Here is a 17,393-nt window from a genome sequence, read left to right as displayed (position 1 = left end):
CTGTGTGGGGAACCTCCTAGACCCAGGGGAAGACTGATACCAAGACACTTGGAGATCTCCAAGGAACACTGGGCCCACAGACATTGAAAGGAGACAAGGACCTTCCCCCAGAGGCCACAGAGAGAGGAAGCCTTCCCCTGGAGCTGGTGCTTTGAATTCAGACTTCTAGCCTCCTAAACTGTGAAAGAATGAACTTCTGTTTGTTAAAGCCATCCACCTGTGTTTCTGTTATAGCAGCACTAGATGACTAAGACACTACTATTATTTCATTACTACCCACCTTCCTAGAAAGTTAGGAATGACCTTCTCCTGGAGCTCTTCTCAATTGCCCAAACAGCCTAGGAGGTATAAAAGCTACCTGCTATGGTTGTTGGGTGCCATCGAGTCTGTTCTGACTCATAGCAACCTCACGTACAGCAGAATGGAACACTGCCAGGTCCTGCACCATCTTCACAATAATCGTTATGCTTGAGCCCATTGTAGCAGCCACTGTGTCAATCCATCGCGTTGAAGGTCTTCCTCTTTTTCGTGGATTCTCTACTTTACAAGCATGATGTCCTTCTCCAGGGACTGGTCGCTCCTAATAACATGTCCAAGGCACAGGAGACAAAGTCTCTCCAGTCTGGCTTCTAACGAGCATTCTGTCTATAGTTCTTCCAAGTCTGATTTGTTCGTTCTTCTTGCAGTTCATGGTACATTCAATATTGTTTGTCTACACCATAATTCAAAGGCATCCATTCTTCTCTGGTCTTCCTTATTCATCGTCCAGCTTTATGAAGCGATTGAAAACACGATGGCTTGGCTCAGGTGCGCTTTAGTCTTCCAGGTGAGATCTTTGCTTTTCAACACTAAAGAGGCTTTTGCAGCAGATTTGCCCAATGCAACGTGTCGTTTGATTTCTTGACTTCTGCTTCTATTGGCGTTGATTATGGATCCAAGTGAAATGAAATCCTTGACAACTTCAATACTTTCTCCACTTTTCATGATGTTGCTTATTGGTCCAGTTGTGAGGATTTTTATTTTCTTTATGCTGAGGTGGGATTTATACTGAAGGCTATACTCTTTGATCTTCATCAGTAAGTGCTTCAAGTCCTCTTCACTTTCAGCAAGCAAGCTTGTGTCATTTGCATAACGCAGGTTATTAATGAGTCTTCCTCCAATCCTGATGCCCGTTCTTCTTCAGCTAGTTCAGCTCCTCTGATTATCTGCTTGGCAGACAGATTGAATCAGCGTGGTGAAAGCCAACTAAGTTGCCCCAAACTCATTGGTTTCAAGCCTTATATTAAAATTGGATCCCAAGGCTTTGGGAGTGGTGGGAGCCAGCTGGAGAGGGAGGGCGTGGTACCTAGAAATGAGCATCCTCTACTGAGGTGGGTGGAAGGAAACTGAAGGGACAATCATCTGTGTAGCAGCTCTTGTTACCAGACTCTTACCAACTCTGTAAGGTACATAGCAAATATCACATCCATCTTACAGGTAAGGAAACTGAGGCTCAAAGAAGTCAAGTGAATCTATCAGAGTCAAACAGTTAGGACTTGAATCCACACATGGAGCTTGGGGGCAGACAAGCTGTAGCCGAGGAGAAAGAGTCTTACCAGACAGACAGACCTGGACCCCAGACATGCAGGCAGTGAAGGGAAGGGGTCAGTGCCAATGGGCTCCAGCAGGGATCCTGGCTGGGAGGGCCCAGTGACCAGCAGAGAGACACAAGGAGTAGAGTAGGGCTGTGTTTGGTCAGCCTCGGAAGAAAGGCCTGGCAATCTACTCCTGAAAACTCAGCAGTTGAAAACCCCATAGAGCAAAGTTGTACTCTGACACACATGGGGTCACCATGAGTCAAGATCTACTCGAAGGCAACTGGTTTGGTTCTTGATCTCTTCTTAGGGTTTCTGGGGAGCCCAGTCCTTGGCAGGGCTGGAGATAACTGGATGAGCTCGCTCTTGGGGAAAGTCTTAGGTCAAAGACCTAGCTCAAGGAAAGAGACCAGGAGGCGTTCATATACCAGGCCTGGGGAGTCAGACACAAGGCTGATGGCAATTTTAGATCTGGCCCCAAGGTCCCCATGGAATGGTTACCCTGATGCAGCGATTCAAGCTACTGAACTGGGCTCCTGAGCTCCTATAGGCTGAGGAAGGCCACCCTAGAATCTAGCCTTGGTGACCTGCAGGTCCGTGCAGATCCCCCCATCTTGGGCAGGTGGGTAAGAGCCCTGGGTCGTTCCAGCCCCGGCCTGTGCCCCGAGATGAATCTGTACAGCAGCACAGATGGCCTCCCTGTGCCTGAGAAAAATGCCAACTGGACGGCAGAGAAGGCTTTAAAAATGAGTGCTGTCCTAGAGCCACCCTGGCTAGAAACTGTAGGAAATTGGGACCAGTGATTGCCTCAAGGGAAGGAAGCTGGCCTAAGGACAAGGGTTGCTTGGGAAGAAACATGATTTTTTTACCTTTTTTTTTTTTTTTTTAACAGTGTGCATATTAAAAAAAAAAAACAATGTTAAGAAAAAAGAATACCATTGTTAAAGATTATGAAAAAATTATACAGACACTTTATAAGTTGAAAAACATTACAGGAGCCCAAATCATAGCCTAGTAAGTACATTTATCCTGTGTCCCAACACCCTACCAAAGCACAGGGACAACAGATTGTGTGTTTTGGGCTCCAGCAAGGAAACCAAGGGTGCAGGGTGTGTTTGGGCCAGGGTGAGGAAGGAGGGTGGCAGGTCTAGGCTTTCCTCTCATCTTAACAGTAAAGAGATTGGGTTCCCTCTTAGGAATGAGGAATATGTGATGAACAAATAAAGGAAGCAAAATAATAGTTACAACTCACAATTGTACCGTGTTTTCTATGTGCCGTGTTTAATGATTTCGTATAGGATAACTAACATTAATAAGAAGACTATGAGACAGATGCTATCATTGTCTTGTTTTGCAAGATGAGGAAACTGAGGCCCAAGGTCACAGAGCTAGACAGTGTTGGAGCTGGGATTAAACCAGATAGCCTGGCTTCAGAGGCCACACACATTTCTATACCTTTACAATATATGTCCTAAGTATCCAGATTCTCATATCCTTTTATATGAGGAATTCAAATGAAAGCAGAGTAAATACAACCCATAGCCACATAGGCCAATGTGCAGGCCTGAAGTCTGTGGGGTCCCATGGCCTTGTCACTACACATTGTTGTAGTTGGTAGTTGCCATTGAGTTGATTTGGACTCATAGTGAGTCCATTCAAAGAGAAAAAGCTCACTGCTGTTGAGTCAGTTCTGACTCATAGTGACCCTACAGGCAGACTAGAACTGCCCCATAGGGTTTCCAAGGCTGTAATCTTTACTGTGAAGATAAAGAAATTGAAGATTTTTACCAACTTCTGCAGTCTGAAATTGATCTAACTACAATCAGGAACATTGATAATTACTGGTGATTGGAATGTGAAAGTTGGAAACAAAGAAGAAGAATTGGTAGTTAGAAAATATGACTTCGGTAATAGAAATGATGCTGGAGATCACATGGTAGAATTTTGCAAGACCAGCGACATATTCATTTCAAACACATTTTTTTCAACAACATAAACGGTGACCATACACGTGCACCTAACCAGATGGAAAACACAGGAATCAAATCGACTACATCTGTGGAAAGAGACGATAGAAAAGCTCTACACCATCTGTCAGAACAAGGCCAGGGGCCAACTGCGGAACAGAACATCAATTGATCATATGCAAGTTCAAGTTGAAGCTGAAGAAAACTGAAACAAGTCCACGAGAGCCAAAATATGACCTTGAGTATATCCCACAGGAATTTGGAGACCATCTTAAGAATAGATTTGATGCGTTGAACACTAATGACCAAAGACCAGATGAGTTGCTGTGGGATGACATCAAGGACATCATACATGAAGAAAGCAAAAAGGTCATTAAAAAGACAGGAAAGGGAGAAAATAACAAAATCAATGTCAGAAGAGACTCTCAAATTTGCTCTGAACGTAGAGTAGCTAAAGCGAATGGAAAAACTGATGAAGTGAGAGAGCTGAACAGAAGATTTCAAAGGGCAGCTCGAGAAGACAGACTAAAATATTATAATGAAATGTGCAAAGACCTGGAGTTACAGAAGCAAAAGAGAAGAACACCCTTGGCATTTCTGAAGATGAAAAAACTGAAGAAAAAATTCAAGCCTTGAGTTGCAATTTTGAAGGATTCATAGGGTCACCATGAGTCAGAATCGACTCAATGGCAATGGGTTTTGTGGGCAAAATATTGAATGACACAGGAAGCATCAAAAGCATATGGAAGAGATATGCACAGACACTGTACCAGAAAGAACTGGCTGACATTCAGCCAGTTCAGAGGAAGCATATGATCAAGAACTAATGGTGCTGAAGGAAGAAGTCCAAGCAGCACTGAAGGCTGAAAAACAAGTCTCCAGGGATTGACGGAATACCGATTGAGATGTTTCAACAAAGGGATGCAGCGCTGGAGATGCTCACCCGTCTATGCCAAGAAATTAGGAAGACAGCTGTTCTGGCCAATTGACTGGAAGAGATCCATATTTGTGCCCACTCCAAAAAAAAGGTGATCCAACTGAATGTGGAAATTATTGAACAATATCATTAATATTACACACAAGTAAAATTTTGCTGAAGTTCATTCAAAAGCGGTTGCAGCAGCATATTGACAGGGAACTTCCAGAAATTCAAGCCGGATTTAGAAGAGGACGTGGAACCAGGGATATCATTGCTGATGTCAGATTGGATCCTGGCTGAAAGCAGAGAATACCAGAAAGATGTTTACCTATGTTTTATTAACTATGCAAAGGGATTCGACAGTGTGGATCATAACAGATTATGGATAATATTTTGAAGAATGGGAATTACAAAACACTTAATTGTAGTCATGAGGAACCTATACATAGACCAAGAGGCAGTTGTTCAAACAGAGCAAGGTGATACTAAAAAAAATACTGCATGGTTTAAAATCAAGAAAGGTCTGCGTCAGGGTTATATCCTTTCACCATACTTATTCATTCTGTATGCTGAGCAAATAAGCCAAGAAGGTGGATAATATGAAGTGGGCTGGAGGAAGAAGACTCATTAACAGCCTCTGGTATGCAGGTGACACAACCTTGCTTGCTGAAACTGAAGAGGACTTGAAGCACTTACTGATAAAGATCAAAGACCACAGCCATCAGTATGGATTATACCTCAACAAAAAGAAAACAAAAATCCTTGCACTGGTTCAATAAGCAACATCATGACAAATGGAGAAAAGATTGACCTTATCAAGAATTTCATTTTACTCGGATCCACAATTGGCATCCATGGAAGCAGCAGTCAGGAAATCAAATGATGTGTTTCATTGGGCAAACCTGCTGCAAAAGACCTCTTTAAAGTATTAAAAAGCAAAGGCGTCACTTTGACGACTAAGGTGTGCCTGACTCAAGCCATGGTATTTTCAATCACCTCATATGCATGAGAAAGCTGGACAATGAATAAGGAAGACTGAAGAAGAATTGATGCCTTTGAATTTATGGCATTGTTAAAGAATATCGAATATACCATGGACTGCCAGAAGAATGAACAAGTCTGTATTGGAAGAAGTACAGCCAGAGTGCTCCTTCGTAGGAAGGATGGCAACACTTAGTCTCACATACTTTGGACAGGTTATCAGAAGGGACTAGTCCCTGGAGAAGCATATCATGCTTGATAAATGAGAGTGTCAGTGAAAAAGAGAAAGACCCTCAATGAGATGGATCGATGCAGTGGCTGCAACAATGGGCTCAAACATAGCAACGACTGGACCGGGCAGTGTTTCCTTCTGTTGTACACAGGGTTGTTATGAGTCGGAACTGATTCCACGGCACCTGACAACAATCTTTACAGACGCTGACTGCCACATCTTTCTTCTGAGGAGAGGCTGGTAGGCTCAACAGCTGACCTTTCAATTAGCAGCCAAGAACCTAACCGCTCTGCCACCTGGGCTCCTAGCAAGTCCACAGATAGAACTCCTTTAATTGTCACAAATGGTGCGAGTATTTAGAAGAGGCAAAAAGCGAGGTTCAATCTTTAGGAGAATAGTAAAGGAGCAAGAAAGAGGATCAGATGGAGTGATGGAATCTAAACCCCTCAGCTGGGCACCTCCATCTCTGCTGAAAGTGCTGAGGGGCCTGTAACCATGAGCAGACCCTTCTCCTATCTCAACTGCAAGAAGCAGTGTTCTGAGTTTACCTCAGCCCGGCGCTGCCCTCAGGACTAGCATTGCACAGCTGGAGGGACGCTGGCGATGTCTGCTCCCCCACCACGTTCTCCAATCAATAGAAGAGCCAGGCCCTGAGGAAGGGGAGGACTTGATTGAGCTCACCGGGGTCACAGGAGCGAGGACAGCCTCCTGGCTCTGCTGCCAGTGTACCGAACCTTTACTCAAACATGGCCAAATCACCTGAATCCTCCTCTGAGAAGCCTTTCCTTTACCTCTCCTATCAGCCAGTCTCTGAAGGACTGTCTCCCCTTCACTGGATCCTGTCACAGGTCATTTCTGGCATCTTCTTGAGCTTTATTCCTGGCTGCACCACCGGGATGTGGGTGGAGCCTTTGGGACTTGCCTCTTTGCTATAGTGCTGGCCTGACTGGATAGAAAAACAACCGGAAGAAGTTTTGCTCCTGAGGCTCTCAAACCAGAATAAGGGGTTATAAAAGCCTGTGGCCATCCTAGAGGTTAGAAGCCTCCCGCCTCTCCAGAGACTGACTCAAACCCCTTTCCTGTGTGGCAGATTCTTTGCCTCCTGAAGGATCTGGTCATTCTCACTCCAGACATCTGTGGGAGCCTGAGATGGGTCTGAGCAGGCCTGCACAGAGCCCTGGGTTCCTGGAGACAAGCTCTTTACAAACATCAGGCCTGAGTGTCTCTGCTGAGCCAGCCAGTCTTTTGGGATCACAATTAGAAATGAAATGGCTGAGTGGAAACAGAAGCAGGCCCAACTCAGGCTCACGTGCTCACACACACTCAATTTCACACACACTCACACACACGCTTGCACCTACACAACCTCACACACTCACACATTCAGCCTCACACATATTCACACACACTCAACTTACACACTCAACCTCACAAACATATGCACTCACAGACTTTCACACATACATGCAGCAAAATGCACCAAATATTTCCAGGTGCAGGTAATTAAAGTTCGAGCTATGTCTTTTTGAAGCAACAAGGCTTTAATAAAAGTCTCTGCAGCCTCATGATTGCTGTCTCAAATGAGGACCCTGGCTTTACTGGAAAAAATGGGGCGACATAAACCCAAGACATACGCAACGTTTGCCTGGACTTTGGAGAAGGTAGAGAGGAAAAGCAGCCTGCCTGTTCACCCTGCTCCAGTCGTTTCCTGAATGTTTACAGAAGACAGGGAAGCATTTGCACCTGGAAATCTAGTAGACAGGGTTGACGTAAATCCACACACATAAATCCAAATTCAGCAACAGGGTATGAGAAATGAATGTCATAGAAAAACGGGCAAGATATGATAGGCCTGTGTTCAGTTAAAATCTTAAAATCTGTTTCCTTGGATGCAGATCGGTGCTTTCTTGCCTGGTTAAATTAATGAAAGCGTAAGCCCAGGCACTTCAAAAGAACAGGACTGCCCATCTGACCATTAACGTTCTCCTGGGTGCCTCTCCAAAGTCCTATTCTCCAAGTTTCCCCTTTTATACTTTCCTTTCTGAACCATGGTAGTTATCTGAATTACTCCTTCACAGTCATAATGTCCGCTGTGTGCAGAACAAAGCCTCATCTTGGTTTTGATCTCTGTGTCCACAGTGGGAGTAAGTCTGTGTGACTCCAGGCAAGTTCTTTCATCTCGTTGGGCCTCAATAAGTAAAGGAGCTAAAATGTCCGTCTCTATGGACGAAGATAGATCCAACGATGAAGTCTAAATTCCACAGCAAGGAACACTGCTCCAAGTGTCCAGGGTCACCGACAATTCCTCTGATAAACTTTCTCCCCAAGGTTCCAATGTTCTGAAATCCACACTTCACACATCAATAGTAATTCATTGTGCCAGTCTGGGTGAACCAAAGATATACTTAACTATCAAGCAGTGTTCCTGATGAGCAAGGAAAACACATGAAAAATATGATGTAATTCCAACTCAAAGTAATGATGCTTAAGGTTTTAGTTATGGATAACTATATATTTTATATTTGAAAAAATACTGCTTATAACTTATAGAAGATTCCTTCCAGCCCAGTACTACATTCATGAATCCTTTTGGGATCTAGGGTCCCTGAGCTGGGGGTTACTGGGTCTGGTGGTCTCTAATGCTCCAACATTCTGTGATATTTGACTTAAGAAACTCTGGCAGCCAAAGGGCAGGACATCAAGTGCTCTCATCTACTACCAGTGGGAATGTAATTTGCTAGATCTTTGTGGAGGCCAATTTTAATATATTTTGAAAACCTTAAAGAAGGAATAAAAGAATTTCCAGTTCTGACAGAGCAGCTCCTGTTGCACCAATCATCCTGCAGATAACAATTGAAAACTCTGAATATAATATATAAAAAATAATAATTATTTGAAAGCATTGGAGAACAACCAGAGCAGGCAAAATCTGGAAGAAATTTGGCTCTTGAAAGAAGTAACCACACTTGGTGGGATCTACGTTTATATGTTTTTCCCTCTGAGGGCTCTCCCCCGTCATCCAGGCAGAAAGCTGCAATCTTATTGCTTGAGGGCTCAGAGGACAGAGTTCGAGGCTACCAAAGTGGCTGGAAATTGAGGGGGCAAATTCTGAAAGACGGGAGGGAGGGAGTTCCCAAATCTTAAAATCTCCCCTAAAATCCTTGGCTGATGCCTGAATCGGACACATATAGGGGAGGCTTTTAGGAACCTGATAGAAAGCAACAACCAAAGGCTAAAACAGTGGAATAGAGATTCAACTGCTGCCTGGTGAATCCTGCCAAGTACGAGAGGCTTCTTAAACACCTTGACATTCCACTGAAATTCCAGATAGGTCATACCTCTGAGCCAAGCCTATATCCCAAGACTAAAGATTTTTTATCACGCTAACGGGAAACCTAAATAGGCCCACCCTAAAGAGTATAAAACCAAGCTTCTATAATTGAAAGGTGATATGCTGTAAATTAAGTGTTGTTGTCAAAGGAAGAATCCAAAATCTTTAAACTTACCATCCACAAGATACAGTATATATTCAAAAACTACTAGACATTCAAAGAAACAGGAAAACATGATTCATAGTTAAGGAAACAAATCGTTCAAACGAAACAGACTTTGAAGTAACCCAGACATTGAAATTAGAAACAAGAATGTCAAAGCAGCTATTATAAATATGTTCAAGGACTTAAAGAACAACATTGTCATAGTGATTGAACAGACTGGGGGGATCTCAGCACTGAAATAGAAACAATAAAAAAAAGGAACCAAATAAGAATTCTAGAACTGACAAATAGCAGAAATGAAAAATTCAGAGGATAAGTTTAACAGCAGATTGGAGGCAATAGGTAGTGAATTTAAAGACAGATGAACATAAATTTTCCAATCTTAAGAACATAGAGGAAAAAAATTTTTTAAAAATGTAAGCTCTTCAGTGACATTTGGGACAATATTAAACAAACTAATTTATGTGTAATTGGAATCTCAGAAGGTAAGAGGAGAGAATAGACATACAAAAATATTCGAAATACTAATGGCTGAAAATGTCCTAAATTTGATGAAAAACATTAACTTACAAACATAAGAATCTCAATAAACCCCAAGTAAGATAAACACACACTCACACACATGCTTAGGCACATCATAGTCAAACTGCTTAAAAATAAAAAATAAAGAGAAAAATCTTGAGCCTCTGGAGAAAAATGGCAGGGGACCAATGATATGAATTGCATGACGTGCATGCAGGGGACCAATGATATAGAAGCACACCTGACTTTTTTTTATCAGAAGCAATGAGGCCAGAGGCAATGGAATGATATGCTTACATGCTGAAATTCTACATCCAGTAAAATATATCCTTCCAAAAATGAAGATAATGTAAACATTTTAAAGTAAATGAAGCTGAGAGAATTCATTATCAGGAAACACAAAAGGAAGTTATTCAGGGTGAAGAGAAATGACATTAAATGGAAGCTTGGATGTACGACCAGGAAAGAAGTTACCAGAAAGAGTAAATATATTTTGTTGTTGTTAGGTACCGTTGAGTTGGTTCCAACTCATAGCAACCCTATAGGATAGAGTAGAACTGCCCCACAGTGTTTCCAAGGAGCAACTGGTAGATTTGAACTGCCAACATTTTGGTTAGCAGCCAAACTCTTAACCACTACACCACCAGGGCTCCTAGTAAATATATAGGTGAATGTAGAATAGTACTCTTTTTCCCTTCTCTAAATTCTTTAAAGGACAACTGCCTATTGTTTTTGCCTGTTGCCTATGTGATATCATACAGAGTTTCTATTAAATTAGAAAATAACAACAACAAAATATCTCAAAACTCTCCTAATAAAAATTAAACAACATACTTTGAGGCCTATTGATTATAGACCTAAAAGTAAAAGCCTAAAAACTGTAAAGCTTCTAGAAGAAAATATAGAAGGTCTTTCCAATCTTGGGGTGGGCAAACATTTCTTAAACAAAATATAAAAAAAAACACTAAGCATAAAAAATTTTTTAAATGATAAATTGGATTCCATCAAATTCTTCTCTTTGAAAGAAACTATTAAGAAAATGTAAAAAGACAAGCTACAGACTGAGAGAAAATATTCTCTCTCAATCTCTCTATGTCTATATAGATGTATAAAATCTCTCTATATCTGTACAGATATATAAAATCTCTCTCTGTATGTAACCAAAACCCAGTGCCGTCGAGTTGATTCCGACTCATAGAGACCCTATAGGACAGAGTAGAACTGCCCCATAGAGTTTCCAAGGAGCACCTGGCGGATTCGAACTGCCTTATCTATATAAAAAAAAAAAAAAAAAAATTTTTTTTTATGTAAAATCTCTCTGTATCTGTATAGATATATAAAGTCTCTCCACCTATATATAGAAAATCTTTCCATCTATATAGATATATAAAATGTATCTATATAAAAAAAAATTTTATCTATATAGATATATAAAATCTCTCTATCCATATAGGTATATAAAATCTCTGTATAAATCTATATAGATATATAAAATCTCTATATATTATAGAGAGAGGAGTCCCTGGGTGGTGCGAATGGCTGTGCTCTCCACTATTAGCTGAACAGTTGGTGGTTGGAACCCACTCACCTGGCTTGGAAGACAGGCCTGTGATCTGCTTCCTGAAGGTCACAGCCTTGAAAACCCCACAGAGCTGTTCTATCCTGTATACACGAGGCTGCCACGAGTCAGAATTGACTCAATGGCAGCTAACAACAACAAATATCTAGAATTCCTAAAAGTCATATATATGAATTTGTACAAGTTCATAAGGATCAATAAGGACATGAAAATGTACCCAACATTCAGTACTTTTATACACGTAATGTACCATCTACATTTGTTTGCCAACCACACCCTCCCCCATGAGGTATTTTCCTAATCACTGCTATGCTATCTTTTTTTCTTTTTACATGTTGCTGTAAAAAAAACTACAATAGTGCGCTTGCAAAAATACCTTGGGAGAGGAGGGCATGGTTGGCAAACAGACCTACAAGGTGCGTGTTATTTGTGTAAACACAGTAATTAGCAATTAAAATTAGGGAAACGCAGATTAAAACCACAATAAGATACCATTTCCCACGCACTAAAATGATAAAGACTGACCACACAAAGTGCTGGTCAGGATGGAGAGCAACTGGAACTCACAACTTCTGCTGGTAGGGGTGTACAGTCCGTGTGGAAAACAGTTTGGCAATTACTTATAAATGAACCAGACACTTGGAGTATGACTTAGCAATGCTTCTCCTGGGTATTTTCCTAAGAGAAATGAAAACAATTGTCCACAAAAATCACTTGTGCATGTTATTAACAGCTTTATTCACGATAATCCAAAACTGGAAATAGCTCAGATGGCCACTGACAGGCCAACGGCGTTGCCGCGCATCGGACCGCTGCTCAGCCAGCCTGCGCAGAGAGCCGTGCCTGTGAGGAGACTAGGCCGCCACGGCAGGAGACAACTAGGCAGGGACCACCGTGAGCTCAGAGGCCGACAGCTGAAGACTAGGAGAGACGAAACACAAGTGCCACAGGGCACACAGGGCCGCTTCTCCTGGCACCTGAGCTTCGTCTTGGAAGGAAGAGAAGAGAAACCTTGGGTGTGTCAGACACTTAGACCTCACTGAGTCTAAGTTTTCAAATAGTAGAAATTGAGATATCTTTAATTAGTACAGTGAAGTATTTTGTTGGCAGCAATAGGAATGCTGCCTCAAGAATAAGGTGAACTTAGATATAAAAAAAGGAAAAAAGTTATATTTTCGCACTTCTGACACTGAGTGAGGCATCCATGTACTTCTGTTGTTGCGTGCTGTTGAGTCAATTTCGACTAATAGTGATCCCATGTAACAGAGTGAAACTGCCTTGTAGGGTTTTCTAGGCTATAATCTATACGGGAGCAGATTGCCAGGTCTTTCTCCTGTGGAGCCTCTGGGTGCTTAACTGTTGTGCCACCAGGGCTCCTTCGTGTAATTCTGTTGTTGCTGTTAGGTACCATCGAGTCACTTCTGACTCATAAAAACCCTATAAAACAGAGTATAACTGCCCCATAGGGTTTCCAAAGAGTACCTGGTGGATTCAAACTGCCGACCTTTTGGTCAGCAGCCATAGCTCTTAACCACTAAAAAATCCAAATATCAGAGGTGGGAACTGTGAAGAGCAGCCTGTGAGAAGAGAGAATAGAAGAATGGGAAACAGCAGCCTGAGATCTGGAGGTCTCCAAATATAGAGTTTGGGAGTTCCTTTGTGCCAAAGTATATTCCTGATAATTAAAAAAATGCTACAGTAGGCGTCACCGAGCTGGGCAGTCGGCGTCGCCGAGCTGGGCAGTAGGCTTCACCGAGCTGGGCAGTTGGCATCACCGAGCTGGGCAGTAGGTGTCACCGAGCTGGGCAGTAGGCGTCGCCGAGCTGGCAGTAGGCATCACCGAGCCGGGCAGTCGGAGTCACCGAGCCGGGCAGTAGGCGTCGTCGCCGAGCTGGGCAGTCGGAGTCACCGAGCTGGGCAGTTGGCATCACCGAGCTGGGCAGTCGGCGTCGCCGAGCTGGGCAGTAGGCTTCACCGAGCCAGGCAGTCGGCATCACCGAGCTGGGCAGTAGGTGTCACCGAGCTGGGCAGTAGGCGTCGCTGAGCTGGGCAGTAGGCGTTGTCACCGAGCCGGGCAGTAGGCATCACCGAGCTGGGCAGTAGGCATCACCGAGCTGGGCAGTAGGCATCACCGAGCTGGGCAGTAGGCGTCGTCACCGAGCCGGGCAGTAGGCATCACCGAGCCGGGCAGTAGGCATCACCGAGCCGGGCAGTCGGAGTCACCGAGCTGGGCAGTAGGCGTCGTCACCGAGCTGGGCAGTCGGCGTCACCGAGCTGGGCAGTAGGTGTCACCGAGCTGGGCAGTAGGCGTCGCTGAGCTGGGCAGTAGGCGTTGTCACCGAGCCGGGCAGTAGGCATCACCGAGCCGGGCAGTCGGAGTCACCGAGCTGGGCAGTAGGCGTCGTCACCGAGCTGGGCAGTCGGAGTCACCGAGCTGGGCAGTAGGCGTCGTCACCGAGCTGGGCAGTCGGAGTCACCGAGCTGGGCAGTAGGCGTCGCCGAGCTGGGCAGTAGGCGTCGTCACCGAGCTGGGCAGTCGGAGTCACCGAGCTGGGCAGTAGGCGTCGTCACCGAGCTGGGCAGTCGGAGTCACCGAGCTGGGCAGTAGGCGTCGCCGAGCTGGGCAGTAGGCGTCGTCACCGAGCTGGGCAGTCGGAGTCACCGAGCTGGGCAGTAGGCGTCGTCACCGAGCTGGGCAGTCGGAGTCACCGAGCTGGGCAGTAGGCGTCGTCACCGAGCTGGGCAGTCGGAGTCACCGAGCTGGGCAGTAGGCGTCGCCGAGCTGGGCAGTCGGAGTCACCGAGCTGGGCAGTAGGCGTCGCCGAGCTGGGCAGTCGGAGTCACCGAGCTGGGCAGTAGGCGTCGCCGAGCTGGCAGTAGGCATCACCGAGCCGGGCAGTCGGAGTCACCGAGCCGGGCAGTAGGCGTCGTCACCGAGCTGGGCAGTCGGAGTCACCGAGCTGGGCAGTAGGCGTCGTCACCGAGCTGGGCAGTCGGAGTCACCGAGCTGGGCAGTAGGCGTCGCCGAGCTGGGCAGTCGGAGTCACCGAGCTGGGCAGTAGGCGTCGCCGAGCTGGGCAGTCGGAGTCACCGAGCTGGGCAGTAGGCGTCGTCGCCGAGCTGGGCAGTAGGCGTCGTCGCCGAGCTGGGCAGTAGGCGTCGTCACCGAGCTGGGCAGTCGGCGTCACCGAGCTGGGCAGTAGGTGTCACCGAGCTGGGCAGTAGGCGTCGCTGAGCTGGGCAGTAGGCGTTGTCACCGAGCCGGGCAGTAGGCATCACCGAGCCGGGCAGTCGGAGTCACCGAGCTGGGCAGTAGGCGTCGTCACCGAGCTGGGCAGTCGGAGTCACCGAGCTGGGCAGTAGGCGTCGTCACCGAGCTGGGCAGTCGGAGTCACCGAGCTGGGCAGTAGGCGTCGCCGAGCTGGGCAGTAGGCGTCGTCACCGAGCTGGGCAGTCGGAGTCACCGAGCTGGGCAGTAGGCGTCGTCACCGAGCTGGGCAGTCGGAGTCACCGAGCTGGGCAGTAGGCGTCGCCGAGCTGGGCAGTAGGCGTCGTCACCGAGCTGGGCAGTCGGAGTCACCGAGCTGGGCAGTAGGCGTCGTCACCGAGCTGGGCAGTCGGAGTCACCGAGCTGGGCAGTAGGCGTCGTCACCGAGCTGGGCAGTCGGAGTCACCGAGCTGGGCAGTAGGCGTCGCCGAGCTGGGCAGTCGGAGTCACCGAGCTGGGCAGTAGGCGTCGCCGAGCTGGGCAGTCGGAGTCACCGAGCTGGGCAGTAGGCGTCGCCGAGCTGGCAGTAGGCATCACCGAGCCGGGCAGTCGGAGTCACCGAGCCGGGCAGTAGGCGTCGTCGCCGAGCTGGGCAGTAGGCGTCGTCGCCGAGCTGGGCAGTAGGCGTCGTCGCCGAGCTGGGCAGTAGGCGTCGTCACCGAGCCGGGCAGTCGGAGTCGCCGAGCTGGGCAGTAGGCGTCGCCGAGCTGGGCAGTAGGCGTCACTGAGCGAGCTGGGCAGTCGGCGTCGTCACCGAGCTGGGTTGGCTTAATACGGTAAACTGTGTAAACTGTGTAAACTGCGTAAACTGCTTTCCCTCGGAAATTCAAACGAGCTCCAGTGCAGTTTCACCACTGGAGAAAGAATATTTTCCACATTGACCTAGGACCAGTTCTGAGAAACGATTAATGAAATTTATTGTTAAAATAAAATCTTGTTGTTCTTATGAATTCCTAAAGCTTTTTAGGTGTTTTAAGTGGCCTTCAATTCAGAGTGTAAAACCCTGGAAAAGCACTTGCTTCCCCTGTCCCCAAGAATAGCCAGTGGATGAGAGAGCTGCTCCGTGGCTCAGGTTCGAGGTAAAGGGGGTGAGGTTCTCTCATAGCTGGAGAATTCTGGAGACAGGTTGGAGCCTAGTTTGCTCAGGACTGTTCCAGTTTTAGCACTGTAAATCCTCCATCTCCAGAAACTTTTCGGTCCCAGACAAGCTAGGACAGCTGGTCGCTCTGCCAGTAAGCCAAGGGTTCTTGGTCAGAGTGAATTGTTTTCCATCCTAGTATGCTCTGTCTGAGGGCTTCCTGGTGTAGTCAGGTATACCTGGCCCCGTCCCTGGCTGTCCTGCTCATCCCCCTGGCTTTATGCTATCTTTGACATCAACCACCCATGCCAGCTGCTCACTCCACCCTGTGCCTTGTTTGATTTCAACAAAAATATACACCTGCCTCAGTCTTGGCTCTTGTTGGTACCTCCTGACTAATGACACCAGGCTAGATCTTGAGAGGATTCAGATTTTTGAAAAAATTTTAAAACCTGTGAGTTATCTGTAAATTTACATGGCTAGTACCTATCGGTTCTGATGGTAACCAAAAGCAATTGCTGTCGATTCTGACTCATGGCAGCCCCATGTGCGTCAGAGTGGAACTGTGCTCTGTAGGGTTTTCAATGGCTGATTTTTCAGAAGTAGACTGCCAGGTCCTTTCTTCTGAGGACACACACTGCCAGCCTTTCAGTTAACGGCCGAGTGCATTAGCCTGTTTATACCACCCAGGAACTCCTTGGTTTATACAGAGCATCTATTATTTGCTGTCGTCATCTTAATTAAAAAAAAAAAAAAAAGGCCATCGAGTCAATTCTGATGCATAGGGACCCTACAGGACAGAGTAGAACTGCCTCACAGGGTTTCCAAGGCTATAATCTTTATGGGGAACCCTGGTGGTACAGTGATTAAGAGCTTGGCTGCTAACCAAAAGATTGGCAGTTTGAATCCACCAGCCACTCTTTGGAAACCCTACGAGGCAGTTCTACTCTGTCCTATAGGGTCACTGGTAGTTGGAATTGACTCCATGGAATCTGTTTTTTTTTTTGTTTTTTAAATATTTATGGAAGCAGGCTGCCACATCTTTCTCCCTCAGAGCAGCTGGTGGGTTCCAACTGCCAGCCTTTTAGTTAGCAGCTGAGCACTTAACCACTGCACCGCCAGGGTTCCTCATCTTAATTAGAGCTATATAATACAAATACTTCAATTATATGGTACTGTCTTAGGCTGAGTTCTCTAGAGAAGCAAAAACAGTAAAGCACATAAATACATATATAGGGAGAGAGATTTATATCAAGGAAATGGCTCACACGGTTGTAGAGATTGGAACATCCCAAGTCCATGGGTCAGACTGGAGGCTTCTTGGTGAACCCAAGATTGGCAGATCAGAGAGCAGGGCTCTTGCTCACATGCTGCAAAGATCAATTAATCCCAAGATCAGCAGGCAAGACTGCAGGTGATGTGCGAGCTCAAGTCCCAAGAACCGGAGGTCAGATGAACAGAAGCCAGCCACAGAATTCACAGCAAACAAAACCCACGAGCCCTGCCAAGATGTCCGCTTGTATTTGATGCAGGCCATAGGCCCAAGGAAACTTCTTCTCAACTGATTAGTTACTCACAGCAGACGCCATCATGGGGGTAATCACAACATCAGATGACTGCCAAACCACTGAGAATCACGGCTCAGCCAAGTTGACACATGATCTTAACCATCACAGGTGCCAACATTCACTTCGCTATTCTGGGCCCTCTTACTTTCAAATAAAAGCCAAATTTGGGGATTGAAAATTTTGTTTTGTTTCTGGTCCATGTGAGTCC

General features: G+C 46.0%; 1 long non-coding RNA gene across 9 annotated transcripts in view; it reads right to left on the bottom strand.

Moving 5' to 3' along the window:
* LOC104847219 (uncharacterized) overlaps nucleotides 1–17,393 on the bottom strand; it is a 301,670-nt gene that overhangs the window by 197,071 nt on the left and 87,206 nt on the right. For 2 of the 9 annotated variants that reach the window (XR_010317867.1, XR_010317869.1), the window contains one exon: nucleotides 15,440–17,392. The exons of 4 other annotated variants lie outside the window; for them this stretch is intronic. This is a non-coding gene — a long non-coding RNA (uncharacterized LOC104847219). 3 more of the 9 variants (XR_010317868.1, XR_010317876.1, XR_010317871.1) reach the window with 3 other exon arrangements.

Source organism: Loxodonta africana, chromosome 15 (assembly GCF_030014295.1).
Source record: "Loxodonta africana isolate mLoxAfr1 chromosome 15, mLoxAfr1.hap2, whole genome shotgun sequence".
Taxonomy (NCBI): domain Eukaryota; kingdom Metazoa; phylum Chordata; class Mammalia; order Proboscidea; family Elephantidae; genus Loxodonta; species Loxodonta africana.
This window is presented reverse-complemented; position numbering and strand designations above follow the sequence as displayed.